Source organism: Sinocyclocheilus grahami, unplaced genomic scaffold, assembly GCF_001515645.1.
Source record: "Sinocyclocheilus grahami isolate Dianchi unplaced genomic scaffold, SAMN03320097.WGS_v1.1 scaffold1336.1, whole genome shotgun sequence".
Lineage (NCBI taxonomy): Eukaryota > Metazoa > Chordata > Actinopteri > Cypriniformes > Cyprinidae > Sinocyclocheilus > Sinocyclocheilus grahami.
The window spans coordinates 13,874-31,503 of NW_015506515.1; the positions used below are offsets into that span (position 1 = coordinate 13,874).

General features: G+C 38.0%; 1 long non-coding RNA gene across 1 annotated transcript in view; it reads right to left on the reverse strand.

Annotated features, from left to right (window-relative positions):
- Positions 1-14,252: 14,252 nt before the first annotated feature.
- The window catches only part of LOC107569344 (uncharacterized), a 13,593-nt gene continuing 10,215 nt past the window's right edge, over positions 14,253-17,630 (reverse strand). The window contains exons 2-3 of the long non-coding RNA XR_001606886.1: positions 16,095-16,230; positions 14,253-14,372 (exon numbers count right to left, since the gene is read on the reverse strand). This is a non-coding gene — a long non-coding RNA (uncharacterized lncRNA). The remainder of the gene's footprint in view (positions 14,373-16,094; positions 16,231-17,630) is intronic.

Sequence of the window (17,630 nt, forward strand, 5' to 3'; positions counted from 1 at the left end):
TAAAACTGTGGCATGTACAGTCTCAGAGAAATACACCAAAATATAATGTCGTCATATGAGGCCGCAGGGTCTCAGGAGGTTAATTTGTAATCTGCTCGTATTTAGCTATTATGTTAACATTAATCTTGTTTCAAAAGTCAGATTCTTTGTACACTTTTTGTGCGCTTCTGAATTAGTTGACTGATTCAAAAAGGGTTATTTTTCATGAACTGGACGTGTTACTGATTAGTTGTTCATGAGCAAGGTCACACAAGTATTTCTTACCAAGAGGCGTCGTGATCATTCACACGTAATTCAAATTAAAAAAAGAGTTTTCCTTCAATAAACTCCTAATTTGCTGCTTACTGATGGTAAGTAATCTTTGAAAATGTATTTTCATGATTATTGCACAAGTCTAATTATACCTAATCAGAGTTGCACAGATAATTTGCAACTTTCACATGTAATTTACTTTAAATTGCATGCTCATACTGCTTTATTACACAAACTGTAAAAAAAAAAATTATATGATCAGTAAGTCATGGCAACATGTTTTCCCATTACTTTAACTCATTAAATTAATTTAACCAATTAACCAAAAAAGTGTTTTTAAGTGTTTTACATTGCTACATCGCAACCCATATGCTCCTTTTTCTCAACCCATACACTGAATCTCTTCTTCTCTCTCTCATACGCATACACATTAAATCTGGTCTCTGACCCTTGTCTTTATGCCCCAGATGAATTATGTTTATGATCAAATGTGTCAGAAAAGCACCTTATCAGACATGCAGAATAACCTTATTAACTGCAGTGCTACTACTGCCTAATGTAATACCACATTAATCTTGTCAGCGACACGGACACCAGATATTCTCCATTAACTGGGACCCTTACGATGATCCATGTACGTTACATATGAGCGTATGAAATGCCACAGAGCTCGTCAGCTCTCCTGAAATCAGTAATGGATGTGAAACCTCCCTCAGCCACCATTCCTCTGGTGTCAGCAGAAACACACACACAGTGTTCAATAGGCAATATGCTCCATCACTGATGTTACACCACTAACGGCTCAAATACACTATGACTTTTAAAACAGAACAGATTTGAAAGTAACAGGCATCTTACACTTTCTGATATTGTAAATGGTTAAGGAGAAAAGCTGGGTATCATATAATAACGGCTGAGGGTCACATATTAACAGGCTTTCTAGTCATTCCGAATGCAACAACTAATGCAGAACCCTGTGCCTTGTTGCTAAGATATGTATGACAAATGAAAACAATAGGCATTCTAAAATTGGCTCAAAATATCAAACGTTTTTGATATCCTCCAACTGGATGGAATCGAAATCTGAAGCTAAAAAATAATTTGTGCCCATCACACACTATGCAGTTTTCTGTGAATCTGCAGATTATCTCTGATTGTTATATTAACTGGGGCAAAAATTAGTGCAAAAGTCTTGTACGCTCTCAGAAAAAAAAAAGTCCTAAGGCTGTCACTGGGGTGGTACCTTTTCAATATGTACCATTTTGTACCGTATTTACCCATAAAGGGTGCAAATTAGTACTTACATGGAAGATAATAGTACCTTTTACAAAGGAACAGTCCCAGTCATTTTGTCAAATTAACCATGGTGTAAGGTAAACAGTGATAATTTTAATTTAGCTCAAAGGGAATCATTTAAGATTTTAAAGGGAACTCCACCATTGATATGCAAGGGAATTAGGACAGAATCACTGTTTTACGGCGGATCACTGAGACGGCCTGCGATTCAGTGAACGAGCCGTATGACAGCAATTCTGCAATGGATATTTATATCCAAAATATAGTGAAAACACTATTAATTAGCACGGTAACAAGGTCGGCAGTTTAAGACATTAACTTGTGAGCACAAAACACAAGATACTTCTCTTTTCCATATAAATAAGGCTTTATTGGATAAATCTAAGACATATAAACTAATCTAACACATGAACACACGCATTCACACAAGTTTGCAGAAAGAGAGAAAGTGAGGAAAATAATTAGTTTAAGAGAATGAAAATGTGAAATCCCAAGTTTACAGCAATATGTGCCATTGTATAGATCTGAACAACCATCAATCACTTAATTAACCCTCGCACTGAGTTCCTCAATGAGGTTAAAATTGAGATTAAATGCACCAGTTCAGCTCTCTGGAGGTACTTGCGTTTCTGTGTCGGGGGTTCCCTTCCTTGTCTGCTGAAAGGGGTTTCCCGAGGTTGTTGATTGGCTGGAGGTTCAGTCTTGGGAAGCCAGTGATTGGGCGTTGGCTGGCGACGCGGAGCTGTGGTCTGCAGTTGTTGAAGGGTAGGGAGCACTCATGCGGCGTTAGGCTTAACTTAGAACACGAAACTCTCAACGGAAAATAAAACAAACTAAAGAAATAGAAATAGATGTAAAGTTTGATGAGACCAGGTGGCGTTTCTTCTCATGGTTTTGGAGGAGCTGGCGTGTAAGCCAGACCACGCTCAAAACTAAAGAAGCATGCCTAGGAGTGAAAAGCTAAAAGCCGCATGGCTAAAAGCTAGACACAAAAAGTCAGACCCGCAAAAAGGCAAAAGGCAAAAGACCAAAAAGGCGTGCCGTTTGATGGTGTCCTGAGTATTTAAACCAGGCTGTTTAACACCCCCAAATGGTGTTTTGACCAATTAGATGTCGTGTTTGCCTGGGGCGTTGTATATTCCTCCTCCCATTCATAAATCAACTGTTATCTCATTATTCACGTGATCTGCGTTTTTCCCGCTCTGGTAGAGTATACATTTTGGACATGATTTCTTATAATACGAATATGATACATTTGACCAAGTATTGATTGGAAGAAACGTTTCAAGCATGAATTCTTAAACTCACACATACCAAGCATGAATATGACCCCTTAAGCTCTTCAATAGTTATTAACAATACATACACAATAAATGATTAAGACATGATGGTTAAACATGTGGGTTAGATACATAATATGGAGTTATGCATAGCAATTATTAGCTGGTCACCAGTCCTTTTAGTGTCATTTAGGTGCATGGAAAGGCAGTTTCCGTGCCATTCTGTGAATGTATGAAGACCAGAGATTAAAATGTCTAAGGAATTTTAGTCTCTCTGTTCTTGTCGTAAAGTGGAGGAAGTCAATTTGAAGCTTGTGATCACTGTCACATGTTTCCATGTGGCGGTCACGCTGTGCATCTCTTTTGACCATTATTCTTGATAACTTGCCCCAAAATTGGACTTGTCAATGTGTTCTTTTGTGTTAATGTTGAAAACTGTTCTGTGACAGGGTCTTAGGTTTAGGCTTGCTTCAGAGAGGCTGGGGTCCGATTTATGACATCCTGTTGTCAGGGGCCTCTGTGGAATTTTTGTGACTCCTCGTGCCTCAACTCGGTTCTGACCAAATCTTAGATTGTCTGATTCGGTCTGATATCCTACATGTGTTACAAATGAACTCAATATTCTGCATTACCAATACTGCAGTTCTGGTAAGCACTGGTACTTTTGACATCCATAGTATTAAAGGTGCAATAGGTGATTGTCTTCAGAAACATTTTTTTGTTAGGCTGGTTAAAAGTCTCTTCACATCCCGATAGAAATCATTAAGTTAATGTATTTATCTGTATTTATACATTCTGTGGAAGGCGTAGGACCAAGAAATGTTCGTCCAATCAAAACGCTCGGTCCGAGCGTTTTAATTGGCTTTCCTACCTGCCTGTCAACATATGTATTTGCATACCTCTGCGCACCCGGTTCGCGCAGACAGGATACGTCATCAGCGCATTCACGCACGCTGTGCAGACAGAGTGGGACTGGCAGACAAACATCAACAACCCGATCTTCCTTCCTGGTATTGTAATACTTTTACTAACTGTACTATAACGTTTTCTCACCGGTGAATGACACATGATGTAGCCCAACGCGGTTCCCAATTCCAGTACTCACACCTCCCGGCTCTGCATATTTTGCATGTCTCGCTTAGTTAACACACCCGATTCAGATAACCAGCTCGTTAGAAGTGAGCTACCTGCATGAACTGTGTTCCGATTGACATGCAACCTACACAGTGTTATTTGCTCCCTACTCGCTGAGCAGGGGAAATCCGTTTGTTTACTTCACTTCGGAACATTCCTTCACGTATTTGTGCTGCGCACACAGACAAAACTTATTAGAGAAATGTGACATATTATACCTCTGTAAATAAATACTATTTAATTTTACGTCTCGCACACTTTAATGCCCTTTGTATGAAACATATATGCTCGCTTCGAAATGGAATCAGGGCGGAATATCCGGTGAATATCCGGCGCGAGAAATGGAATTGGGAACCGCTGTAGCCTATTGTAGTAATGTTGTCTCTGGTATTCTGGTCTGTAAGCATATGTGCGTTCAGGGGGTGTGGCTTTGAACAGCGATTACAGGGAGGCTGGGACGTTCGCTTTCAGTGCTATCAGGCTAAAGTTAGCATTTTCCGAGATCTCCTACTGCACTATATATTACTGCACTCCTATATTTCTCTTTTTTTCATTACTATTTAAAAAAAATTAACACATTCATCTAATTTGACATTGCATGTGTTTAGAAACTAGAGGTAATCTAGAGGAAAACTGTGATTTCTAGCACAAGGGTTAGAAAGAGTGAACTACTGCTGCAGTTCATTTGGAATAAATAAGAATTTTAGAGAGCCAGATCAAGTTCTGGCTTTTAAGAAGTCCATTTGCTACATACTTGATTTCAAACCAAGTAGCTGCCCATGACTGTAAATATAGGTAGGGCAGATTCTGGGTCTTAGTGCTAGTTTAGGATAAACAGTTTGTAAGCTTTATATTCTAATTGCTGAACATACGCAGACACACTTTTGGCAGAGGTCTAGTGTCCTTGTGTTATTTAGCCGGGATTCAGAATCATACTTTCATTTATTTGATACAGTCTTCCACATATACCTTGATTTGGAATAACAGACACACAAACTATTTACTAACTTGATGCAGACTAAGGGTACATTTACAAGACAACGATGTATTAAAAATGCAAGTTTTTCCTTTGCATTTTTGAAAATTTCGCAATGTCACTGTAAAGAAACACTAAGCGCCTGCACACATATGCATTCCTATAGACTGGATATGAATGTGAATGATGTCACCGTTTTCACAAATTCACATTTTTTGAAACAATAACGGTATTGTTTTCAAAACCGTGCATTTTTCGACTCTAAAAAGGCCTTTGTAATGTTAATGAGCGGCCAAAACTAGGGATGTCCCGGGCCGATCTCAAGGATCAGAATTGGGGCCGATCAAGATTTTTTTTAACCGATCGGTATCGGCTCCGTCTCAGCCCGATCCTTATTTTACGTCAGCTGTCATGCCAGTATTGTGCTGTAGGTGGCGATTATGCGCCTTTAAGTGGATTTGCCAACCTCCATTACAAGCAAAAGAAGCAAATGTGTGCATGACGTGCGAGAACCAGTGATGTCTGTTCTAGCAAACAGTTGAGCTTCCGTGCTTAACATAATTGATGTGTTCTTTTGTAACGATCACTCATTCATTTACCACATCATAATGTGTTACTATGGGTTGCATATTGCTTCGGATTTGACTGACAGACTGGCATTCTGACAGCGCGAGCTTCATGCTTTCTAACCATATCTCAGCTTTTTTCCCTTTATGTTGTAAATTATTCTGCTTAATGTACATAAAAAATACAAGAAGTTTATATTAGCAGTCTCATATTCATAATTGTGGCCACATCATTTTTAACATGTTTACATCTGCCAATGACTGTATACAGTGTGTGCTTATGTATACATAGAGGGTAACCACAGCTTTTCAAACCTGCTAAATGCATCTTACTCATTTCTGTTTGTCAAACGCTTCTTCCGAAATGACCACAGCAAGTAAGTGCACTAAATGAGCACTTCTCATTAGGAGAACGTAATTTAACTTGTACAAGAAATTTAACTTGAAGTTAATTGTTGAACTGAACCAATCTAGAATCTCAATTTTTAAAATCTTAATGAGAAGACCACCAGAAAACTGTAGTGGGAAAGTGGAGAGAGAGAAAGAAAGCTATTCATTATACATTAAATAAGGATAGCAATGTTAGATTTTCAGTAAAATTCAATTTAAATTGAATGCATTATATATAATATTGCATAATAACATTTAAACAAATGTGATTACAAATTGTACCTACAGACAATAATAATAATATGCAATAATATTATTATTATTATTGCAATTATAAAATGCTAAAATATTGATCAATTAACATCAACATTATGCTCATTTAAACAAAAACAAAAAAATCTTGCCGAAAAATCTCAAGGTGAAACAAACAGCATATCTACTAGTGGTGAGCAGTGACTTTTTTAACTGGGTATGCTGAGTGATAAGACATTCAAAAGGGATCACAGATGACAAATAGCTAAGAAAATAGCCGTGGCAGGTGTCGATTTAAAAGTATGCTTTTTTTCCTACCTTATTTGTAAATGAAATTAATCTCCAATCCTTCTTCTATCGTTTCAAGTTTATCCATTATTCGAATGCAAGAAAAATATAGCTGGTTTTCCAAGTAAAAACCGCCAAATAACGTTTACACGTAGTTACGTTATGATATGTAAACAGAGGGTGGGGAGAATGGGGGGGATTCCCCCGCTCTATATGTCTCTGCATCTGCTAAATTATTATTATTTTTTATTCCCGGTGAACAGGAGTTAAAATTCCCACCCCGGGTGACACTACTCCAATAACAGACCATGCAAAATACCCAAAAATATTTAAAATATTGCAAAGTAACGTTGCGACCTTGCAAACAATAATACAATCAGAGAAGAACTTTAACTGTAAGCGACACAAGCATACACAAAACAAATGGAACAATATGATGTTTGTTATTATTAAAATTTTATATAGCCCACGTTTTTATAAAAAAAAATGTTTAATTTAACGCTTAGGCAATAACGTTGACAATAACGTATATCTTCAACATTTATTTTATTTATTTAATTCGTCATTTAGCAGACGCTTTTATCAATAAATGCAGTCAAAACTAACAAAAGAGCAACAATATATAAGTGCAAATGACAAGTCTCGGTTAGCCTAACACAGTACACGTAGCAAGGTGTATATATATAATTTGCTTTGCTTGAGAAAACAAAAATATACAGTTACAGTGTTTTTTTTTCTTTTGATTTAGTCGAGTTGGTTTTGCATCAAACGCAATGTAATTTTCGGCAATCGAAATCTGACAGCAAGAGCACATTTTTCCGCTTGGGCGAGTGCTTCGCGAACAGCTTACCTCGCGCATTAAATCAGCCGCAGACCAGCAAACCAGGGAGTAAGTATGTTTTGTTATTAGTTTAAGTACTGCGCTGCGCAAAACTCCGCATTTGAACAGAGTAGCGCGTTGTGTGTGTGTGTGAGGGGAACAGGGTCACATCACAGGAGAGCGAACTGCCTGTCAGAAATCATAGCACGTCAGCTGTCTTAACCGCCGCTTGTGTACTGCATCATCACAGAGTCTGTCACGCGACTCTGTTGCTCTTTCGGGCTTGAACTGATGGTAAAACTAACGACATTATTAACTGTCTTGATATTTACTTTGAAAGCTGAAGCTGCGATTATGGTAAGTGGCGTTACATTTCCGACGCGTGCTTGTGGTGTTCGGCCAATCACAGTGCACTGGGTCAGCTGGCCAATCAGAGCAGACTGTGCTTGTCCAAGGAAGGGGCTTTGTTGAAAACGACGCGTTTGAGCGAGGCGGGGCATAAAGGACCTACAATAATGTACAGTATTTGAAAAAGAATGTTTTTTTTGAACATTAAAGCATGTCAACATATTCTGTTACACCAAATACACAAAATAATGATCTTTAAAATAGCATCATATGACCCCTTTAAGCTTTAAGTTACATTTCAAATGACAAGGGATCAACTTATAATCATGTTTATATGAATTATCCCGTGAACTTATTCTCTCAAATGGCCTGGGTATGCGGAGCATTCGCAGCTTATATGGACGGAACGCCACTGATATCTACTATATATCTGCTATAAGTAACATTACATGCCATGGTAAACAAACATTTGTATCACTTCCACCAATAAAAGCATTACATGTCATGGCTATGAAACAACATTTTGCGTGTTCATCACTTGATTTTCGCATGACTGTGCTGATGTACAGAAGCATGGATGTGTTTTGATTTTCACTCTTTGCGGAGGCAGCTCTCTCGTATATTTCTTCACAGAAATTAGAAAGGCTTTTACCGTGCGAGTACAGCAAAACAGCAGTGCTTGAGATTCATTAGTTAAAAGGCTTCCTAATAAATTCCCCACTTTTAATGTTTCACACAGCTATTAAAGGCACGTTGAGCGGCCGTGTCCCTGTTGCCCATTATGGCTTTCAATAAATGACAATCGAGCAGCACTTAAAAAAAAAAGAAGAAAAAAAACAGACATGCTTCCAGGCCTGCCGCTCAAAAGACCCTAATAGCACATAAAGATGTATTAGCCGTTTTGCGCCGCTGTTTTATAAAAGGGAAGCACTTTGTTTCTGAGTTGCCGAGGCTTTAGTTAATGAATAGAGGCACTTCTCCACTCCTACTAATTCACACCGCTTATATCAATCTCTGTCGCTCTCTCCAGATGTGAGAAGTGATCCGTTCAAGCTGCAATTATGATGAAACCCATGTGAAATCGTACTTGTTCTGAACTTGATGTTTTCTTTACCTGTGATATATAGTTCTGTAGCGTCTTGAAATACAAAAAAAAACTAAAGAAAGAAAAGGCAAAAAGAATAACGTCCACATAGCCAAATTTAGGACGAAAGGTGCATCATTGATTACACCGTGAAGCGCCAAGCTTTAATTAATGGTTTCCTGAAGGGGAGGAAAACACAAGCTGGAAATGAGCCCCACGGGGGCCAGAAAATAAATCTGTGCTGTCCATTCTTATATTTACCCTCTTACCGAGGAGAGACAGATATTCTGCTGGCTTTTCTTTAACCGAAACACACAAACACAATCCCTCTGTGCCACAGGACGAGTTCAAGCCGATTCCAGATCACGTCCTCTGCGTTAGCCACACATGAAATGAGCCATGATCTGAGATCTTGTGCTGTGATAACAACGGAGATGGGACATTTCTTCTGCTTTCATTTTTCAACTGCTGCTTGGGTTTCTTCAAGTGGGCGACAGCGGGCAAGTCAAGCGTATTTTTATCTCCATTAGGGCAGTAGTTTGACCCCTCCTGCTTTTAAACGCTCCCTCAGAGCAGTTATTATGTTTGACACCAGTGGCAGCCACTAAAAGCCGCAGCTTCAAGCGACGTCTGCTCTTCCACTGGAATGTACGTCGTTCACACACACACCTGCAGGCCGTTTAGTGGACGAGGACGAACGTAAATATCTGAATATGTAAAAGATGCTTCTGTCTATGAAGATTAAAATGCTGAGAACTTCAATAGATTCATGCAGATCAACAGTACTTTGAATTATATTCCAATCAATGTGTTTGGAAGAGGAAAGCCTTGCCGAAAAGACATGATTTAAAGGAAAAATACAATGAAACATATCTGTGATTTAGTTTTTTATTGAAAAGCTTTTTTTTCCCTCTTACTATAATGGATTGTTCAGTTGTTTTTCCTAGCATATTTGTGACAAAACAGACAAGGTCATTGTGTCGTTGCAGATGAGTCATTCTCCATCTCTCTGTGAAACTGCACCTGTCACAAAAGCAGGTGGTGGAACATTGTGATTCTGTGCATCGTATTTTTTGTTTTGGTAACTTATTTCAAATTCCAGGCCACAATGAAAACCTGGATTTTTTTTTTTCATGAAAATCTAGAAATAAACAATTTTAGGATGTGGATAATTTACTGATCCTCGTGACTTGCCAAACAGGTATGACTTACTTTAACATGACTTATTTAATAAGACTTCTTATTATGTGTGCCACAGAATGAAGAGAGACATACAGGTTTGGAACGGCATTAAAGTGAGCAAATTATGAAAATGCTTCTTTTTCCTACCCAAATGCTGGGTTGAGCCCTTTTGTCATTTCTGGGGGGTTTTATTAATTTTGTTTTATTTTTTATTTTTTTACTGTTGGCTAGTTATTGTGCAACCCAGCCAAGTCTCAATGACTGTTGAATCTGACATAACAACCTAGTGGTAACATTATGGACCGCAGGCTTAATGTATCCTCTTCAGGAGTGAGCAGTTCTGAGCACAACCTGATTGGTGTATTTCTTTGGTGAAATAAAGACTTGTATACGTTTTACTTTATCTATGAAGTTGTTACTGTTCTTTAACTCATTTTATTTACACATTTAGGGACACCTAAAAGAGTTTCACACTGTTGTTTCGCGTGATAAAAATGCTAGATTCCTTGCATAAAATGATTTTATTCATAAATATACTGGATCTAAGTATTGGGGATGTCAAATGTGTTTATGGGCAGGCTATGAGTCAGTAATGATATCTTTAAACTGTCAGCAGAAAGTGGAGCAGGTGGAACAGAAGGGATAACAATTGATCACACTTGAATTGCTTTTGAATGTTTAATTTTACTCCTAAAATATTTGTTAAATAAGTTTAAATGTATTGTATACATAAAAAAATAAGCTAGTGATCTTGTAAAATAAAATCAACCCAACATGATGGGTTAAACTTGCTGGGTGTGTTATGTCCTATATTTAAAACCCGGCAGGGCTAAACCAACCCAAATTGGAAAATATTAATATTAATATCACCCCAAATAAGATATTACCACCCATCAGCAACTTGAATGAATGACAGTGGCTCCGTTGGCAGCTTTTCGACATTGCCAGTGTTAACTACAGCAGTATTTGGAGGTTAGCTAAACATAACAGGGGTTATTTACATACTGTATAAACATATTAAAGGCACAGTAGCAAAAACAGTCAATTTGATTGAAAGAGTAAGACAGAAGGTGGAGAAGGCAAAATTCTGCCTGATTCAGTAAGCCTTAACCAACATTATAAGTGGAAAAATGTATATTAAAGACCGAATGATGAATTAAAACCTATTAACAGCTGAGCCTCACAGAACAATAAAGAAGACACAAAACAACCCAGCAGGCATGACCAATCAATCTGTTTAAACCCAAGACTTCACCAATCATTGAGTCCCCCTTGCCGATCTTGTGAATTTATACACACCTTGTAGCTCAGGCATGACCACACGGCTGTCATTATGATTGACACACTGATGACTGTAATTAAAGGAGACCCACGGTAGTTTTTAGTAAGCCACGGCCAACACGTCCTCTAGTTCGGCGAGGAGGTTGTTGTGCACTTTCCTGTCAAAATCAAGCCAACCTTATTTGCGAAAGAGGGTCTTTGTAAGCCTCTGTGCTCTGGACTCCTGTTAGTGGAGAGAGGTTTTTACAAGCCTATCAGGTTTGGATGGACATCATGTCTTTAGTGAGGATGTCAAAAGTACTGTTACTTTGGTGTCAAGTCACTGAAAAACATATGATACCCAAGTGCTGCAGGCATGGTCGTGTCAAAAAATACCTGTAATGTAAAATACCGCTAATGTCCAGAAGGAGCAGAAAGACATGTTTTCCAATTGTTTTTTGTTAAGTTGGCTAGTGAGTCACGGACGAATGTCATTGTTCAGCTTTTCAATGGTCCTAACTGGAGACTATTGTAGGTGTATTGCAGGTTAAAGGAGGAAAGTGTTCACGCTGCTCTTTTCCATAAAAATGAAAACTGACTGTAATGCATTCTAATGAGACCCAAAAAGTAGTATAAAATTGTCCTAAAATGCCCATTTAACTTCCATGCTATTTTCCAGGCCCTCTGAAGTCATATAATAGCGCTGTGTGAGGAACAGACGGAAATGCATGTCAATATTCCTTGAATTGTGGTATAAATGGGACATTATACTGAGATAGGTATAGTTGTGTACCGTCACCTAGGGTGAGCAATATAAGCCCCGTTCAGACTACACGATTTTAACCTGATTTTGCTACGATCTACTTGATGTAGGGTGTCCTGGGGATTCATATACGACAATGGGCATCGGGACGCATGATTCAATCGTTACATCTCGGGTAGTGTGTCATAGTGCACGGCATCTCTGCGAAGCTTCACAACGTCAACACAGAAAGACTAGCATGTTTAATTTTTTTTCCCGTCGTACACGACAAGTTGCATCACAGCTATGACACTGGCCAATAGGAGCACAGAAGTGCCTTTGTACAAGCTTTCAAACATGCCGAAACGAAAGGGAGACAATGGTATTGGTCCTGCTACGTGTAAATTTACAATGGAGGAAAATGTTCGTGGAGCTACGGCAACAGTGCTCCTGCATTTATGATGAGGGACTACAGCGAACACAGTGAATAAAAAGTTCAAATAAAAACTATTTTACCTCAGTTCTCTTTGACAGTCCATGCCATCCTCTTCATGCCCATCGTGTCCATTTTTTGGGCTTTTCTAATCACAAGACATGGCAAAACACGCTGTTTGCTAGGCATTGATTGTTTACGCTCATAGCACCTTCTGTCTTGTCTCGCGCTATTGGTGACAGCACGCACGTTGTTAATGATGGCATGCGATGAATGGGCGGGTATAGCATCGTATATATAGTCTGACAAGTTTCTTGTTCACGACACAACAAGATTTTATGAGTCAAAATCGCATAATCTGACACAGTGACTGTCGTAACCGACAAAACAATCGTGTAGTCTGAACGGGGCTTAAATCTTTCCCTGCCGAACACGGAATTTTCCATTATTCATGACACAACGCTTCCCTGCCAAACAGAATTTTCCAGGTTTTCACCATTATACAACCTCAATGAGTCTAGAATGTGCCAATCAAAAACACAGACGAGGAAGATGAAAAAACAAGCGATCTCATACTGTATGTAAGCATATGCATATGAAAAAGAATGCGATCATCAACACTAAACCACATATAAATGAAATTTGCCTAATGTTACAGAGTGAAATGTCGATCCAGGAAGTGGTAAAGGACTGTGCAAGCTTTGGGTGTGCTGAAGGAAGCCATCTACTGCATCTTTGCTTTGATAATAGTAATGAATATGATCCAGATGTAGTAGGCCTATTTGATAAAAAAAGCTATTTTCTCAGCTTTTTGCTCAAAATGTTTTTTTACGAAACCAACCTACATTCAAGTGTTGATAAAAAAAAAATAAAAGAATGCTTGAAGCTAGCATTTTCAGATATCCATACAACAAAATATTCTGGGGGCCATGAAATTTTAGTGAAAATCATCAAGAATGCCTCTTATCCTTGCCATATCTGGATTTATTTGATCAAAAATACAGTAAAATCTGTAATGTTGTGAAATATTATTACAATTTTAAATCAAGGGGATAGTTTGTTGACAATCCTGTCATATTTCTGTCTCTTCACTCACAAGTTGCTCCAAACCTGTACAAGTTTCTTACTTCTGTAGAACCCAAAAGTAGTTCTGACGAGTATTGGTGACCAAACTGTTGACGGTAGCCACTGATGTCCTTTTATTATATTGAGTAAAGCATTGCAGACAAATTGTGTCAGTTGATTATATGAAAAAGTAGCATTACCACAGAAGTAAAGGAATAACTTTGACTTCCATAGAATTTGTTTTCCATACTATGGAAGCCAATAGTAACCGTCAGCTTTTTGGTCACCAGCATTCTTCAAAGTATGAAGAAACTCATACAGGTTTGGAACAATTTAAGGGTTCTAAATGATTACAAAATTTTCAATTAACTTTAAATTAAGGTTTTCTATATGAATTTCTTTTAAAAGAAAGTTTCAGGTTAGTGGTGCTGATGTACATTAATGGCGTGAGGGATATTTTCTTGGCACACTTTGGGCCCCTTAGTAACAACTGAGCATCGTTTAAACACTAAAGCCTATTGGAGTATTATTGGTGACCATGTTCATCCCTTTATAAGCACAGTGTGGCCATCTTGTGTTATTTGTGCCAGTTTATCATTTTAACTGGTATATCGTCCATCAGTGCACAGAGTTGCTATGTAGCCAGCTGGGCTAAGACAAGTTAAGACCGCTCTCCACTTCACAGAACAAAACACAAACATAACACACAGCTGCAAAACCATCACATGCTGCATCTGACATCATGTGGAGGAGATTTTAGGCATAATGCCACCAGTCAATATAAACAGGACAAATGGTGTGATTAGTTGAGAAAAGCTCATGGAGTGTGAACATCAGCATTGATAAATGTCAACAGCTGTAAATAAGCCACCACTGACCTCGTCCAGCTCTGAGATGTACACAGGTTTCTCCTCAAAGCCAATGGGCATGGGCTCATTGGGGGGGATCTCAACCTCCTCATACATCTTATTATTCCCTCTTCTGATCCCCTCGGGCAGCAGCATCTGCCGGCACAGCGGAGAGGACATAATTACACAAAAACACATACAATTAAACCTTCATCATACATTAGCTCACGGCAACCGTCTCCAACCAAACAGTGAAGACCAATGTTGAGGGCTGCGGACACCAGTGGGCTTAATTACAGCAGAAATCAACTGAAAGTTTTCCAATATGTGCTTTAGCTGTAAAAATAGCAGTCATAACACATCTTTATATACCGTATTGGCCCGAATATAAGACGACCCTGATTATAAGACGACCCCCCTTTTTCCAGATGTACCTTTTTAAAAACCAAATCTTGTTTTTTCTCAGTAAAACACATTTTGTCTTCAATTATTTTCATATTGCATATTTTTCCTATTTTAATTTTTGTTTTGAAAGTATGGTAAAAAACTGGTAAAATGTACCAACAATGACATTTAAAAAATATACACTTTTTGATATACCATTAAATAAATAAAAAAACAGGTTGCCCATCTGAATTAGGACATTTAGGCTATCCATCTAATAGTAGCCTACCAAAATCTTATTAACAGTAGAAGTTAAATCTTACTGTAGTCTTCAAATCTGGGTACTGTCTTACGTTTTAAAATCACAAAGGGAGTTTGGTCCCATCAGGCTATCATGACAGTCACGACTCATGAAGCTGTAAGGTTTTCTTTTGATTTTACTTGCGATCTTTACAACACGCATTACATTACGTATTTCATGGCACACTCGTTTTATGTGTATTTGGAGCCACTATTGTTGTGGGTGTATTATTGACATGTCAAAGTCTAGACCCTGAATATAAGACGACCGCGTTTTTTCAGATGTATTTCCAAGAAAAAAACATCGTCTTATATTCGGGTCAATACGGTATTTGCTTCGAGTAGTAGAATGCAGTGGGTTGAGCTGTGGTTGCTATACGTTCTGTAATGAAAATAGTTTATAGAATAGGAGAATAAATATCTAATTTTAGCATGCTGCATTTCCTACCACTCCTATAATTACAGAACTAATGAATGTGTCATATTCAGCTGTTGATCACAGTAGACAACACCACACGTCATCATATCTGGCAATGCTGCTCATCTTACTCACATATTGTTGTTCTAAACAAATTGCCAGAGCTGTTGTGAGTGTTTAAATAATGCTATTATTATTTTTATTTTTATACAATTTAAATACTTATTATACAATTTATTCTACAATTTAAATATACAATTATAGCATTTCAAATAACTGTTTTCTCCTTTAATATATTTTAAAATGCAATTTACTGTGATGCAAAGCTGAATTTTCAGCATCATTACTCCAGTCTTCAGTGTCACACGATCCTTCACAAATCATTTGAATATGCTGATTTACAGCTAAAGAAAATGTCTTATAATTACTAATGTTGAAAACAGTTGGGCTACTCATATATTTTTGTGATAAAAAAGCTCTTGATCATCCTGGCCCTAAACCACCTGTTCCACCCCACCCGCAGGAAAAAGATGAGGCCCAAATTAATTCATTTCAGTCGCTGGAAGATGGCCTGCAGCAGGAATTTTAATTAAGACATCATAAAAACTGGATTAAAAACAAAGGCTCAAGGTAATCTAGTGTGTGATACTGTGATATAATTGAGCAGATTGGCATGATGTTGAATAAACAGCACTAGGGAGATATTTTGTATTTAGGAGTGGAGATTTATTATTCCTCTGTGTCCTTACACATATAAGAGTGGGGCACGCCTTTACCTTAGCTCCTCCCACGAATGCTGAGGTCTTGATGGCTTCGGCTTAAGAATCATAAACGTGAGGGTAACGGATGTGTTCGTAATCTCTGTGCCGGCCTAACACTGGAGGACTGCGTGCAGTCAGCAAGGCCTGCTCGCTACACAAAAATACAGAGTTCCACATCAACAGACTTCACAGACAATAGTGATCACCATCAGATTAAGGTTGTGACGGTGAGGAAATTTTCCCACCGGTTAATCGACGTGTGACAACACCGATAATACCGGTATCACCGTGGGGGCGGGGGCATTCCATCTTTTCCTCGCTTTCCTTCACTTTTAAATAGCTTAAAAGCACCGTGCGCATTTTACTTTCACTTTCAAATTAGCGGCAATTCGGCATCAATTGCTTGAATGCAACAACAAAATACAATGTCAAACTCAATTTAGCCTATATATAAAACATATAACTTTTATTAACAAAACTAATAAAAATACACCATGCTATAGGGCAGGCTATGCCTAATATATATGGAGCCAGATCAGCCTCAAAAATAACACATTTGCAAAACAAAATTCATAAATGCACAGCACAATTTACATTTACAAAATCCGATTCGTAAATTCAAAACACAATTCATAAATACACAAGTAAAAGCATAAATATTTCCCCAAATGCTCACACAAATGCATCTTACCTAAATAAATTTAAAATATTTACACAAATATGTATATATACATTTCTTGAATTAATTTCCATCACACATTTATGAATAATGGTACATGTATTTATGGATCGTTGAATCTGCATTTGCAAATCATCACACATGCGTGGACTGCTTTGAATTTGTGTGTGGTATTTTTGAGACCTTCCTGGCAGGTTAAGATTCATAAATATATATTTTTTGGAGGATGTTAATCTACCAATCAAAACGCTCTTTACTGAACAGACTCAAGAAGCTCAACGCTGCGCAAACTAAATGCATAAAGCACACCTCATAGGCGTGTGGATAGACTTTAGTCAAAGTCTGGTCCTGGGCTGCGTTTCCCGAAACCTTCTTAACGCTACGTCGTTCGTAATTTATACCTTAAGTTGTACCTTTACGTTAATACGTGTTTCCCGAAACGTTCTTAGTTAAGTATATCTTCTGTAAGTCATTCGTTCGTAAAGTTAGTCTGGACCACTCTTAGCTATACCTTATCGCTGTTCACAGCTCACTCCGCTAGTGGCCACCACTGTGCAAAAACCTTCTTCACATTTCAGTCGATACGATTGTAATTCTGTGGCAAGAAAAAGTGCAGAACCAAATAAATATTACAATTCTAAAGTTGTAATACACCCAGTGTTCAATTAGTGTTAAATAAATTGAAGTGTTTTTATGCAAAGAATAAAACTGTCATTATACTTATGGTTGTTAGTTTTTCCATTATAATATACAAAGGCACATCGTTTGGCAAACAATTAGGCAGCACATAATTAGGACTCTATCTAAAGGGAATGAATGTGATGGGGAGTTTGGTCAAACTATGGCAGCGAGACAGCGAATAGTTGTCCTAA